Raw genomic sequence first — 15845 nt, 5'->3', positions numbered from 1 at the left:
GACAGCACACGCCCAGGGCTGTTGTGAGACAGCACACGCCCAGGTCTGTTGTGAGATAGCACACGCCCAGGGCTGTTGTGAGACAGCACACGCCCAGGGCTGTTGTGAGGTGCTTGCCTGTTCAGTCAGGACGGTCCATTTGATGTCTTCCGCATGCTGATGCAGGCAACAGTACTTATTCTTATTTTTTTTTTTTTTTGGTTCTTTTTTTCCGGAGCTGGGGACCGAACCCAGGGCCTTGCGCTTCCTAGGTAACAGTACTTATTCTTATTGTAAAACATGGTATCCTCTCCTACATGGTTATCAGAAAAACTTGAACATATACAAAAAGTCAAAAATCAAAGTGAAATAATTTTGGAAAGAGTGAGTTTGTTGCATTATCCCCAGTACTTAAGAGCCATGTGTATCAAGAGGTACCAAATTGTCTTTATAGTGTGCAACAGTATAATCTACTTTTCTTGCTTATAGTGCACATTGAAAAAATACAATTGTTTTATTTCTGAGTATATCAGCAGCCACCAGACCATCACATTGGTGGATTTGTCGATCACCAGATCACCAGATCACTTTCCTGTTATCAATAAGTTATGTTATGTGCCCAAGGACATGGTTGAATGGATCAATGAGCAGCTGGATCTGAGCTGACTTTGTCCAGGCTGTGTCACATGGCCCACAGTATTCTCCATATTGTGCCATCTTACTTAATGCTCCAGTGTTGTTGACTTTACCTGTTCTGATTTGTGACACTGGCTTCGTCATAGGTTAGATTCGTTGCATATGTGCCAGGTTCTTAAGCTTAACATATTTTTATTTTTAAATGTAGACCCTTTAGATAATATATTTATACATGAACACAGGACATATTTGTAGTAAGGTCTCTTTTTTCTTTTTAAAATGTGGGGTGGGATGAACATTTTCCTTTGCAGTCCATTTAAGGCAGCCTTTGCTGATGAATATTCCATTTGAAAAATTATTGGAGAATTTCATATATGCACACATGTATTTTGATCAGTGATCCCCCATCACTTCTGTCCAGTTCCTCCCCTCCTTTTTCCTCCCACTGAGTCTACTAGCGCTGCCTGTATGTAAATGGGTGTGAGCTCATTTACTGCAACACGAGTAGCCTCTCAGGGGCTGCTTCCCTAAAGAAAATGGACACTCCTCTCCCAGCAGCCTCAGTTTCCAGAAGTTCCTTAGATGGGTGGGACTTCCTGTGCTTCTCCGAAGTCCGTGCTGGAAGCTGGCTGGCTTGGTTTTGTGCGGGCAGGATCAGGTGCTGTGCGCTCATGTGTACAGCTGCACCAACGTTTTCAGCAGACATCAGTTTTCTACAGCAGACATCCATCTCCTCTGGCTTTTCCAATCTGTCCTTGGCTTTCTCCAAGGTGAACCCCGAGCCTTGCAGGGAGGGGTGTGACACAGACGCCCCCTGTAGAGCTCAGTATTCAGTCTCTTATTCTCTGCACATCGTCAGGTTGTATCTGCACTGTGAAAAGAAGTTTCTCTGATGAAGGTTGGCAAATCACTAATCTATGGGAACAGAGATAAGCATTAAGAGGTGATTTATTACTATGTCCATTTAACAGAATGATAGCACTAGAATCTTCCTGAGCCACCATCAGATGTTTTATCCCAGTTAAAGGTACAGGGGATGGGTTCCATCCTGTGGGGCAAGCTTTAAATCCAGTCAGGAAGTGGTTGCTTGCCCCAATAACATTTATGACTCTCTTATAGGAGTGAGCATATCTCATATTATCCAAGTCTGTGCATGTGCATGTGCGTGTGTGTGTGTGTGTGTGTGTGTGTGTGTGTGTGTGTGCAGGTGTGTGCGTGCGTGCGTGCGTGCGTGTGCGTGTGCGTGCGTGTGTGTGTGTGTGTGTGTGTGTACGTATATATGGCGATTCTGCAGTAGCAGATTTTAGTGGCATTTTCAAAGGTTATTTTTGTTTCTCGTCCCTCCTAGACTCCTTTCTCCATCTGCCTTTCCAGCCTCATCTCACTCGACCCTTCTCTTCCCCTTCGTACGACCTGCATTCTATGCCCTTCCCTTGATGCCCACCCCATGCTGCTTACAGTTTTCTAACTCCTATGGGGACTCTAACTTAAGCACACATATCTGGATGCTCATAGCTAGCAATCACACAGAAAGAGAACATGCAGCGTTTGTGGGTCTGGGTCAATCACTACACTCAGTGATTATTCACTGCTCTACCCACTTACCTGCAGGTTGCATGGTTTCATTTTTCTCTATTAGTAAATAATGGACCACTGTGTAAATGTACCACACTTCCACTATCCATTCCTCAGCTGATGAACATCTATGCTGTCTCCATTTTGTGGTTATTGGAATAGAGTAGCAATGAGCATGGATGACCAAGTACTTGAGCAGTAGGTATGCAGTCCTTTGGGAGTCCTCTCAGGGGTTACACAGCTGGGCTATATGCTGGATCTATTTCTAGCTTTTGTGGGAACCAGTTTACTCCCTCACCAACAGTGAGTAAGTTCCTCTTTCTCAAATCCAAGCCAGTATTTGTTGTCATTTTTTAAAAATATATCTTAGCTATTGTATGTTGCATACGATGAAATCTCAAAGTAATTTAAGTTTATATTTCTCTGATGGCCAAGGATGTTCAAAATATTTTGAAATATTTTCCAGTCACTTGTATTTCTTTTTTCTTTTCTTTTTTCTTTTTTTGAAAATTCTGTTTAATTCCATGCCCCAGTTTTAAATTGGGCACAAACCTCCAGTTGGTGTTTAATATTTTGAGTTCTTTGTGTGTGCTGGACGTTGACTGTTGAGTGCACAGCTGGCAGACTGGTCCCCTTCTGTGCAGAGCCTTCAGGGGCTGGGTGGTGCCCTTTGCTGTACAGGAACCTTTCAGCTCCACGCGGTCCTATCTCAGCGGATGGTTTCAGTGCCTGCGCTGCACGCTTTGATGCAGGGACTCATGTGCCCTCCACTGCCCTCATGCTTGCTAAGTAGCATGGTAGGCAAAGCACTCTACCACCTGAGAGCTGCCCCAGCCCGCCAGGTCCTCCCCACTCCTCTTTCTCGTAGCTTGCCCAGCCTCAGAGGAGCCAAAGCTGGCTTCACTTATTTAGCTTTCCTCCTTTACAGAGGGAATTGCAAATATGTGTGCTAATCCCGTTAGAGGAGTGGGAAACTTAATACAATTTGGGATTTACATGCATTTCTGTGTATATTTTGCTGTTTATCGTATTTTTAGGAATTGCTCTTAATTGTTTCACATTTCACTGAGTTTTAAATCATCCTTTGAATACGCATTTAAATTGATTTTTCATTCTTGATCTCTTAAGTTTAAATTGTTTTCCTGTTAAAATTTTTAAAATTTTTCTCCAAAGGTTTATAGTTCATTTTGCAAGTGTCCTCGCATGTTCTTATTGAAATGTATTAACTTATGAACAACTCTTAGCTAGATAATAATTTTTCTTCAAGTAAGGGGTAGATGAAGGTTGCTGACTGACTTTGAACCTCTGTGATCCTCCTGACTCTGCCTCCCAAGTGCTTGCACTCTCCTGTGTACTCCACACCCAGCCCTAGATGTACTCTTGCTGCTTCACTGCTTTTCTTTCTAAGATAGGTGCTAACGTGGCATTTCTGAGGAGGAATTGTATGTTAAATTTTAATTTTGAAAGATGTCTGACATTGCTGCCTACGTGCCTTTGGGGCTTTGAAATTTTAATTTAAACTTTAGATCTTTCTGACTAGTTATACTACAATGTGAGTTAGTTGTACTGCATGTGTTCTTTTAAATGTATTGCTCAATGAGCTCTGGCCACTGCATACACCTGAATGACCAGACACTGCCCTGTGGTAGCATAGGAAGGACATTCCTGTCGCCTAGGAAGACTCTTGTTGTGCACCTACTCCTCCTAGTCCTTCCTAGTGTCCCTGTCTCCATTTCCATCTCCACTGGTTAGTTCTGCCTGGCTGTAACTCAGCATGGTGCTCCTACAACCTACAACGTAGCCTTTAATCCATGGACAAAATTCGTATATGAATGAGGCACATTTCTTCCACTCCCTATGGTAGACTGTCTGGGGCCAGTTCAGAAGTTAGGCTGTAATGTTCACATTTGTGACTTTAAGGGTATAATTGCTAGATCATGGGATAAGTGTCTGTCTGTTTTGGGGTTCATCATCTGCCAGTACTGTCTAAAGTACTCTCGTAGTTCTGTATCTTTCTAGTGGCATTTGAGAACTGGTTGTTGTTTGTCCTTGCAAGTGCTTAGCACAGTTAGTCTTTGACGTTAACCCTCCAGTCAGTGAGAAATGCTATCTCACAGTTTCAGTTCACATTTCCCCGAGAGCTAATGGTGTTGGGATTTTCATGTACTTATGATCATTCTCACATTTTAATTCCAACAGTGTCTACACAAGTCATTGGAAGTTTTTAATGTGTGTCTTTTGGCTGTAGAGATTATGAGAACTCTTTGTCTGATGCCCTAGACACATAATTAATTAATCAATCTCCAAAGCTTTCCTTGCAGTGTTGGAGTGGGACCTCAGGCTTGTAAACTCTAGACAAGAGCTCTGCACAGCTGTGTCCTTGGCTCCGCTTATACTATGTACCACGGATGTTTCAGAAACGATACTTTTGTTCTTTACTAATTAATTCCATTGCGATAGAAATGATGTGATACTCCCGTCTTTTATTAAAAAAACAAAAAACAAACAAACAAAAACCTGTGGTTCTTTTATCCCAGTTTGTCACACTAATGTGTTGGCTGGTGCTGTGAGTATATAGACAGAAGTTATGTCTCCATTTTCTTTTTGGCTTTAGTTTCTGTAATAAATTACCTCCAGGGTTTGTTCTTCCTCTGAGTGTTTAGAGTGTCTTATGTACTTTGATGCTGCAGTATATTTTCCTCATGCTCCACTTTGGCATGCACCAGCAGACAGGACAGGATGTCCACATACTGAGTTCCCTTTGCCCTTCCTGTCCATCGACATGTGGCTGAAACCCTCTCTCACTTCGGCAGCAGGAAGTTGACAGCCCCCACTATAATGCCTTGTTGACAGTTGTCTTATCAAGTTGTGCTTGATTTGTTTGGGGTCTTTCTGTCTCCCTCTGTGTGGCTCCCTGGCACATTCAGAATTGACCCAGTACATGAAATCCTAACATCTCCAGCAGACACTGATACCTGGGCATCTCCATAGCAGCTTCCCCTGGGAGCTGAACCTCCCAGATGCTTGTGTCTCTCACGACCTCCTCCCTCACCCCTGCACACTCTTGCATCCATGCCTGTGTCGTTCCTGACTCAAACAGGACACGAGGTGCCCAGCTCTGCTTTTCTTTTCTTTATTTATTTTTACACTCCAGATTTTATTCCCCTCCCAACCCACCCCCACGACTGTTCCACACCCCATATCTCCTCCCACCCCCATCTCCACAGGATGCTCCCACCCCACCTACCTCACCAGATCTCTAAACTTCCTGGAGCCTCCAGTCTCGTGAGGGTTAGGTGCATCTTCTCTGACTGAACCCAGACCCAGGACTCCTCTGCTGTATGTTTTGGGGGCCTCACCTCAGGTGGTGTATGTTACCTGGTTGGTGATCCAGTGTCTGAGAGATCTCAGAGGTCCAGGCTAATTGAGACTGCTGGTCCTCCTACTGGGTTGCCCTCCTCCTCAGCTTCCTCCAGCTTTTCCCTAATTCAACCAGAGGGGTCGTTGGTTGGGTGCACATATCTGCATTTGATTCTTTCAGCTGCTTGTTGGGTCTTTTGGAGAGCAGTCATGGTAGGTCCCTTTTTGTGAATGCCCCATAGCCTCAGTAAGGTGTCAGGTCTTGGGACCTCCCCTTGAGCTGGATCCCACTTTGGGCCTGTTGCTGGACCTTCTTTTCCTCAGGCTCTTCCCCATTTCCATCCCTGAGTTTCTTTCAGTCAGGAAGAATTATAGGTCAGAGCTTTGACTGTGAGATAGCAACCCCATCTCTCACTTTGATGCCCTGTCTTTCTGCTGGAGGTGGGTTTAATAAGTTCCCTCTCCCCGCTGTAGGGCATTTCATCTAGGGTCCCCCTGCTTTGAGTTCTGAGAGTCTCTCATTCCCCAGGTCTCTGGTACATTCTAGAGCGTCCTCCCAACCTCCTTCCCCCTGAGGTCACCTGTTTCCATTCTTTCTGCTGGCCCTCAGGGCTTCAGTCCTTTTCCCCCACCCAATACCAGATTATGTTCCCTCTACCTCCACCTCCAGCCCTTTTTCTTCCCTGTCCCTCCCGACTTGTGGTTGCTTTCTTCTCCTTCCCAAGTGGGACTGAGGCATCCTGCCACTTGGGCCCCTTCAGCCTGTTGATCTTTTTGAGTTCTGTGGAGTGTATCTTGGGTATTCTGTACTTTTTTTTTTTTTTGGCTTATATCCACTTATTAGTGAGAATCATTAGTTTTCTTTTTCTCTAAAAGATACACTTTTTATTTTATGTGTATGAACATTTATCTGCATGTATACTGTATTCCTGCAAAGGCCAGACTAAGGTGTCATATCCCCTAGAACTGGAGTTAGAGATGATTGTGGTCTGCCATGTCAGTGCTGGGAATCAAACTCAGGTACTTGCAAGAACATCCAGTGTTCTTAGTAGCTGAGCCAGCTCTCCAGCCCATTTGGTTCTCAGAAAGGGAAAGTTCCTCATTTACCAGAGCTGACCGAGGCATTATTAGAATGATATTTTAAATAACGATATTAGATGACATTAGATTATAGATATTAGAATGATATTTTAAAAACTAGAAACCTATTGGAACTCTTGCCCAACTATAGAGCCAAATAAAATTACACTAGTTTACTAAGTTACTAAAATTTAAATCAACAAGTTAAGTTTGATGGAGGGACCAAAATTTGCTAAAATTAAATTGCACTCATAATAGGACAGTGGATCAAGAAAGATGTGTGTAGTGTATGTGTAGTTGTCTGTCTGTGTGCGTATCTGTATGTCTTTCTGTGTTCTGTGTTCTGCTGTGTGTGTGTATAATTAAACACCTGTCCTATCCTGAACTATGTGATACTCTCTTCTCAATGACTTTCCTTCAGTCTGCTAAGAACCTTTGCTTCTCAGACATGCTTTGATACTATTTGCCTTCTATTCTTCTTTTTGTGTCTAGTGTATGATGTATATTAGATTGTGAATGTGTGTGTGTGTGTGTGGTATAAGAATGTGCATGAGTTTGTGAATGTACATATGTGTGTAGTGTATGAGTTTGTGAATGTACATGTGGTTATGTATATGTAATATGTGAGTGTTTGTGATTGTTTGTGTGTTGTGTATAAGTTTGTGAATATGCACATGCTTATGTAGTGTATGAGTGTGTGTGAGTTTGTGAATGTGTGTGTTTGTGTGTGGTGTAAGAGTATATATGAGTTTGTGAGTGTGTGTGTAGTGTATGAGTGCTTAATGAGTTTGTGAATATGCATGTGTATGTAGTGTATAAATGTGCATGAGTTTGTGAATGTGTGTATTTGTGTATGTAGTATAAGAGTGTATATGAGTTTGTAAATGTGTGTTTATGTGTAGTGTATGAGTGTGTGTGAGTTTATGAATGTGTATGTTTGTGTGTGTGGTGTAAGAGTATATATGAGTTTGTGGGTGTGTGTGTAGTGTATGAGTGTTCATGAGTTTGTGAATTGCATGTGTTTGTGTGTGTAATGTATAAGTGTATATGAGTTTGTGAATGTGCATGTGTGTGTAGACATGTTCTTCACATTTAAAAACTTTTTAAAATTAAAATATAATTACTTTCCCCTTTCCTTTTTCCCACCCCTCCCATGTTTCCATCTTTATTCCCTCTTGAAACCATGGCTGCTTCTTCTCTGGCTGCTGTTACTACATGCGTGCATGCAGTCCGTTCAGCCTGTGTACTGCTGTTTCTGTGGATATAATTTCAGGGACTGGAGTAAGCATTTGGCGGGGAGGGCGGCCTCCCCAGAAGAGTATTCCTCCTGCTCACAGGGGTCCTTACTCCTGTACTTCTTTGTCTATGGGACAGGGAGGCTCTGTGAGATTTCCTCCCTCTCTGTCAGTGTGTGTGTGTATTATATCTCTTCAGGTCTTGCTTAGGAAGCCATACTGTTGAGGTATCATAGGTGAAGTTTCCCATCATTTCTAGGAGATACATCTCACAGCAGATGTTGTAGTCATTTGGCTCTTACAGTCTTTCTGTCTCTGTTCTGCAATATTCTCTTGAGTTCCCTGGAGGAGCTGTGCTGTATCCACTGGTCTGCGTATCCCATGCTGCCTTGTTCTGTGCATTTTGATCCATTGTGGCTTTCTATAGTGTGTCCATTGATTGCAAAGAGAAGTTTCTTTTTATGAGAGGTGAGGAGAGCTACATTTACCTGAGGATGGCAATAGGTTCCCATCTGAGATCTATGACTTTACCAGCCCCATAGAGTTGGCTAGGTTTCCAGTAGCAGGCATGATTTTCTGTCTGTTGAATAGACTTTTAAGTCTAATTAAAGAGCCATTGGTTAGTGCCAAGGTATGTGTGCTAATATTGCACCTTTAGGGTTATGGTGCCAAACTGGGCATTGTTTTGGCTTATAGATGTCATAACTGGACAGGACTATTTATTGGTTGCTTACCTCCTTTGGAAGCTTGTATAGTACCTTTGGTACCACAAAAACATGTCCTCGGGTCCTGTGTTCAAAAGGCATCCATAGTGTCTTCAGCAATAGGGACTGACGTTCCATATCTGGGAGGTAAGCAAGGGCAACAGCAACAGCCTGTGATGTTCGGGGAGTCTCTTGAACAACTTTGCCCAACAACCCAGAAGTGGGTTTTTCATGCTGAAGCTCTAGAGCAGAGAATTGTCTGACCAAGTGGGATAACTTCATTTAAACTTTAAATGTATACAGATAGCCTTTAATGTACTGTGTGTAATTTAGGTAAATAAATAGTTCCCTGTGGCATTTCCAGACATTCTTAGTCTTATTTTACTCTCTCCCTTTCCTTCTCTGTGTCCTTCCTCTTCCCACTCCAGTTAAGCACACACCTCCTGTTTTACACCTTCCCCCCCATCACTTGCATCCTGCTATCCTTTCTCTAGTTCTCCTGCCCTTTGTTTGTTTTAAACAGAGCCTCACTGAACATAGAGCTCACCACATAGGTAACTACTGGCTGGCTGGCTGGCAAGCAATCCCCAGGGACCCCCTGCTGCCTCTGTCCACCCCTCCTCCCTGCTCTGCCGTTGGGATCACAGGTACCCAGTGAAGTGCTTGGCTCTTTATGTGGGTGCTGGTGATCATGCTTGTGGGAAAGTTCCCACTGAGCCCTCTTCCCAGCATCTAGTTGGCATTTCCTCAGGCAATATCATCATTTTAATGTTTTTCTCAGTAACTAAAGGTCCCATCTATCCCTGTGTGGTCATGTACATTACTGTCCACGTGAGTGTGGAGATCATTCAACAAATTCACTGAGGGTACACAGTAAAGAAACTGCCAACATAATTACTCCATTAGGGGGATGATTTTTATTGTGGGTAAGAGAATGGGAATATTAAGAGGAGGACTCCAGAGCAGAGAGAAAAGAAAGCAGATGGGACATGGCCAGAGCTAGAGAAACTGGCGAGAACAGTGAAACTAGCAAGAGATAGAGCACAGCCAGGGAGTGTGTGAGAGATGGGGGAGGAGGGGAAAGGGAGTGAGTGAGAGAGCAGGAAAGAGAGGGGAGGTGTAAGAGAAAGCAGGGAGGGAGACAGGGAGTGTATAAGAGAGCAGGAGAGAGCAGGGAGGGGGAAAGTGAGGGTGGGAGCAGGTGGGGGACAAATCATTCTGATTGTGAGGAGGATGAGTAGCTGTAGGGATGGACTCCTGGGGATGGAAAGCTCATTTCACAGATTCCTGAGGAATGCTGACTTTTATCTACCCTCCAGAAATCCTTCTACAGTTCAGGTTGAGCTCCTTTCTAAATATATGTACTCCCTGAGACCTAACACCCACTTAGGGCTGGATGCTTTCAGATGCCAGCCAACTGCAGCCCACTGACCAGCTCTGTTCACTGCCTGGTTTTGTAAATAAGTTTTATTGGGTTATAACTGCTGCCTGGGGCTTCGTCCAAACACAGGTGAGTGTTTACAAGGAAGGCTCACAGGACCAGAACCTTTTCTCCACTCCTTTTCCAAAAATGTTTTCTGATTTCTACCCCAGTTGTCTTTTTCCAGTCTGTGTATTAAAGATTATTATTAATAAAAATAATTGGGAGGCTAGGGTAAGAGGAGCAAGAGTTTGAGGTCAGCCTAGACTGTACAGTGAGACCTAGACCCTCATGAAATCCAGAGGAATTATTAAACTTAACATTTTCACAGAAAAATTTTCACACTTTCAGGAACATTTGTGGACCTTTACTCTTCTTTAGAATTCCAGGTGAGGGCAAAGTTGTCATAAAGAGATGCTCACTGAGGTTTGCTGTTCACACTCCCTACACCCCAGCCAGCATCACAAAACATTTACCAGCCCAACTGAGGTAGAAAAGGAGAAAGAACTCTCCCCACAGCTGAAGTTTATCAAAGGACAAGCAGGGAACCATATTGCTAAAGCCCATGGATGGACTTGAGTGGTTTTTATGGATTATGGGCAGCATTTACTGCTGGGTCTGTGGGCTTCAGATGAGAGGAGTGTGTGGTAGGTGGTAGGAGATGGCAGTGTTCCCTCTAGGTCTGCTTTCTGGGTCTCCGACTCTGCTGTGTACAGTCTCTGGAAGTTTGAGCAACACAGCCCTGCCCAGCCAGTCTTGTCCCTGCCCATCACAGTGACACTCCATCAGCCCCATTAGTGCATTTACCAGACACCAGCTGTCTTGCTGAGAAGGCTCTCAGTAAGTTGGGAGTCGGGCTCAACCTGGAAGCCAATGGCAGCAGCCACTGAGCAAGCAACAAAACTCACAAGAGAGCCCTCTGACTCTGTGTTCCATGAGGAAATCATTCCTCCTGGTGTTTTTAAAAGAAGGCTAATGGTAAGGGGCTGTTGGGCAATGAGCATCATAAGAATTTTATTAGCTAAGTAGTCATTATTCTTTTTTTTCTAGAAAGGCCACAGATGAACTTGTTTAACTCATTTTCCTACTCACCTTCCTCAGCTTGAAGTCATTTTGGCACCGGTGTTCCCCTTTGTGCCATGACAGTCTCTGTCTCCACCTGCTATGCTTTGTGTTTAGCAGGACTCAGAAATGGCCTAGGAAGCCAGACAGAAGCCGCTCCTGGCAGAGGTATTTAAAACCATGTAGGTGATGACAGAGGCAATTCCATGTTCATTGCTTTCCCCGTTGCTGGTTTCTATCAGTACATGTTAAGAAGAAGAAGAAAATCAATATGCTATCACTTTCCTCCAGTAATTTTGTTTCTTTCTTGAAGATTTCATTGTTACGTTGTTTCCTTGAATGCAGTGCTAGCAGAGGCCAGAAGAGGGCATCAGGTCCTCTGGAGCTGGAGCTGGAGTAGGTGATTGTGAGGCCCTGGATGTGGGTGCTGGGAACCAAGCTTGGCATCCCCAAGAGCAGTGTGTGCTCTTAACTTCTGAGCCTTCTCTCCAGTCCCCTGGTTTCATTTTTATAAATCTAATTTGGCATATTCCTACTTCCTCAAATTCTTTTTCTAAGATCTTTGCCCCCTGACCACCTCCACTCCCCCTTTTTTTTTTTTCAAAAGTAAGGAGTGTAAATGATACTTTATTTTAGGCAAAATGCTACTCTCTATCTGAACTGTGTAATATGCTAGCTCTCAGACATTCTCTTCTTCATGACTGGGAAATTCCAGGAAAAATGGTTAAGGGGCCGGACTCTCCCAGACTAAAAGCCGGACCCTCCCTCACCCCACCCCACCCCCCTTTTGATGGCTCAAAATAAACAGCAGTGTTGAGAATGCTGCACATTCTCTCCATGTGAGAAGATTGTAAACTAAAAGGCACTGGGGTGGTTATGATTAAGTATTTTCCCACTAAAAGGAAAAGTAGAGGAGTGTCCTAGTTTTGGAACTAGAACCTCGATAGTGCACGCAGATGCTATGAAGAAGTGGGCTGGGCATGCTTTGAGAGTGTACTTCCTAGTAAACATGTCCCTCATTTCCAGGACACGGCTGCCCTCAAGCCAGGGCTGTGTTTCGCTTGTGTGTTGCTCATATGGACTCAGATGATGTCTCAAACATGTTCTGTACTTTCACTCTGCGCTCTGTTGTTCACTAGCTTGCTTGCCTCCTCTCTCTGCTCAGTGTACATAGCAGGTATGTAGAAGGTAGCATTTCTCTTTCTTCTGGACCACAGTGCTTCTGCCAGCATATGGTTTATTCGCCATTCTCACTGGTATAAAATTTTGTTTTAGATTAGACATTCATGAATGATTGCATGCAAGGCATTAATGTTTGTCTTCTGACCAACCATCTGGAGAGGTGGTGTTCAGCCCACTGATGTCCTTTGTGTTTCAGGGGAGCTACCCATCTACATTATAGTCATGTACATCCAGGGAGATCTGGTAGACTACACGCCAGTCTTCCTTTAGGGAAGCCATGAACCCATGGGATGCTTGCAATCTACATAGCACCTCTCACTTCAGCAGGTGGCGCTCTTTTACCTTTGAAGGTTATTCTCTCCCGATCTCCTGTGTCCAGGGCTATACTTCCTGCAAAGAGAGAGACCTGAGACCTTGTAGGGTGTCCTTGGCCTGTGAAGCCATTGTCTGGCCTGGTTAGGGAAGACTGGTGGGCACTGGCCCACCTGATGCCAGTTTCAGCCTTCAAACAACAGTGAGGAAGACAGATGTGGACAAGGCAGTGTCATAGGTGCCAATAGCTCGTAAAGTAGGTCATGTAAACACAACATCTCAGTAGGAACAGAAAGGATGCTGGGGTTTGCTGAAGCACCTGGGGATGGAGAAGGATACCATGAGGGGAAGAACAATGAAATGGGGAGCCTGCATCCCTTCCAGTGTGTACATTGTGCTTACGTGTTTCTGTGATATTCATATTTATATACTGTAGTTACACACTCATAAATACATGCATTCCTATATAGCTTGCATTGGTAATGGTGTTCCCAAAGCATTGCTGCCATATGGAATAGTTTGGGCAGGAAGTTCTGAAGAAGGGATTGTGGCTAGAGAAATAGTTTTAAGGTAGGAAATACATTAGATCTGGAGAGAGAAACATGATATGTCACATGAGAGCACACTAATTAGACATCACTGAGGGCTTCATTCTGTTTGTCTACCCTGCAGCAGAAAGCGTCCAAGGTTACATGAGTGCTTCCAGTAGGAAGACTTTGCATGTCTTTCTAAATTTTCAGAGAAAACAACAATTTCTTTTTTAAATCTCATGTATCTGGCTGACCTTAAACTGTTTTTTGTTTATTAATTTTTATTCTTGTTGTTATTTTTTAATTGAGACAAGATCTCACGTTGATCAAGCTAGCCTCAAGCTTGCTATGCAGCCAATCATGATCTTGAATTTGTGTCCTGCCATTGCCTTTCAGGCGCTGTTTAAGTGGTGCTGGGGATTTAACCAATTTAGTTTTCCTATATGCAAGGCAAGAACTCCGCCAACTTAACAACAACATTTTGCCACTAACTCTTTAAATATCAGGCATTCTTGCCTGTGCAGAAGTAGGGTTGCCTGTGGTGGTAGCTGCCTTTGGAGTTTCAGTGATGTGCCAGGTATGCAGGACTTGACTACCCATATACCACATTAGCTTATTATTGCTAATTTGTACAACCAAAATGTGACTTCAGGACTTTGATTTTTCTAATTTTTTCATTTTATAAAAATGCCTGTCTCAAAATAGTGACGTTTTCACAAGTGTAAGATACAGAGTCACACTCACATCCCCTACTCCCCTGCTCTTACCCACCAAGCCGAGGCTGACTTTGCCTCTCCTCACTGGTACTTTACTCTGTCCTTATGAGGAGAGTGCCCAGATCTGGTCTGTGACAGTTTTCAGAGCAGTGAATGAAACAGTGACTGGAGTGATGGTGTTAGTTAGCATGCCTAGGTCATGGTGTACTTACTTTCAGAAGTAAATTCTTACTGTGACGTATTTAGTGTGATGGGCATTAAACCCAGAGCTCTGTGCAGTTACATGAGTACTCATAGCTGAGATGCATCTGAAGCCAAAACCAACCTTTTAGATCATCTCTTTTGATTTGAAAATCAACCCCTTTCACGTCCTGTTATTCTTTCAAAATCCAGTTGTCTCTAAGGAAATTTTCAGTCCTGTTTTGAAGATGATAATGTTTATTTAGGTCTTATTTTAGCTGCTGTCATGCTTGTAAGACAGATGTCTCATGGCACAGCAGCCTTGTGAGATTATTGAAATAAGCCTCCAATATGTTCTAACTTAAGAAATGGTACAGGGTTAAACAGTGTAAAGAGTTCTGGTCTCTGTTTGAGGAGGGCTCATAAACCCACAGTTATAGAAGCTGTATAAACGGGAGGGTGAACCAGAGAAAGGGAGCACCATTAATGTCGGGCATCTCCACAGCCCCCATTTCTGCTGCCTTGTTAATGAGTCCAGGCCTGGCTATGAAGTCATCCAGGAGAATGACAGGCTTCTGGCTTCTACAGAGGAAAAACTTTGGGCTAATGTAAGTACAGTGTGTTTTCTTTGTTTTGCAGCTGGTCCTGTGAGGGGGTTGGGTACAAGCGAATCGAATAAAAAGGAAAATGAAGGCATTCACTGTCTATTTCGTGGAGGGCAGCTCACTGAAAGTAAACAGCATTTAAATAGTCTCCAAATGGCCCATTCTATATGAAGTCATGCAGGATGCCCCCTTTGGGCTGTCACTCTCCTTTAAATGGACCACTTTGTGTGCACTGCGTTTGAATGCCGTTCAACCTTAAACCCCAAACATGGGCCTCATCAGGTCATGGTTTCAGGGCACATGTGGCAGCCATACCTTCAAACATCCTGCTTCTGCCTCCAGAAAAGTCATCCTGAGTGGCCGGCCAGGGGAGGCAGCTGCAGAGCAGAGTGGCTCAGATGATGACAGCCCAGTGACAATGACAGGGACAAATGCTGTGGTAGCACTGTGCCTCATGACTTCTACTGCTTACCCACTTTATTCCTCACATGGTTCTGTGAGGCAGGCATGATGATTGTCCCTCTAGTACATGTGAGGTATCCAGAGATACTAACATACTCTAGCTAGCAGGTACTGAGCAGGAACTGGACCCTAAGTGTCCAGAGCCAGCACTGACTCGTGGTTTACTGCAAAGAAATAAACCCTGGGTGGCTGGGGAGATGGCTCAGCGGTTAAGAGCACTAAGTGCTCTTGCAGAGGTTCTGAGTTCAATCCCCGGCAACCACGTGGTGGCTCAAAACTGTCTGTAATGGTGTCCTCTTCTGCTGGTGTGTCTGAAGACAGCAACAGTGTACTCACATACATAAAATAAATAAATAAACAAAACAGAAAGCAAGAAACCCTCACCAATTCTGTCTACAAGGAAGGCTGCGTGCAAATGGCAGGCTCTCCGAATATACGCCCTGCCTGCTGCCCACGCAGCACTGCCCTGGGTGTAGGTAGATTCTGCAAGGCTCACAGTGCACTGCCCAAGAACAACACAGAAGAGCTTTTGATTCCTGGAGAGAATTCTGGAAATGCCCTCATGGTCCAAATTAAAAGACCTTTCCAGGACACAGGAAGTTCCCCCACAGCCCAAGGCTGGCTCGAACAAGATGCAGACAGAGGTTCTTGAGAAGCTGCTTTCTAAGAGTTCTATGAATCATCCAAGGCCTTTGGAGCTAGATCCCTGAGGGCCAAGCAGTCTGTGTGCCCTGTGATGCTCCCTTGGGCGACCAAACGTTTTGTTTTAAAAGCCTGAGGTGTGAAAGAGTCTCTCCCAAGCAAGCT

At 44.1% G+C, this 15845-nt stretch overlaps 1 protein-coding gene across 12 annotated transcripts in view; it reads left to right on the top strand.

The window, feature by feature from the left end:
* Positions 1–15845, top strand: part of Aopep (aminopeptidase O) — a 315985-nt gene that overhangs the window by 67198 nt on the left and 232942 nt on the right. The window lies entirely within an intron of this gene.

The sequence above is a fragment of the Rattus norvegicus genome, chromosome 17, assembly GCF_021556685.1.
Source record: "Rattus norvegicus strain SHRSP/BbbUtx chromosome 17, alternate assembly SHRSP_T2T, whole genome shotgun sequence".
Lineage (NCBI taxonomy): Eukaryota > Metazoa > Chordata > Mammalia > Rodentia > Muridae > Rattus > Rattus norvegicus.
Note: the sequence above shows the minus strand (reverse complement) of the source record. Positions and strands in the feature narration are given on the sequence as shown.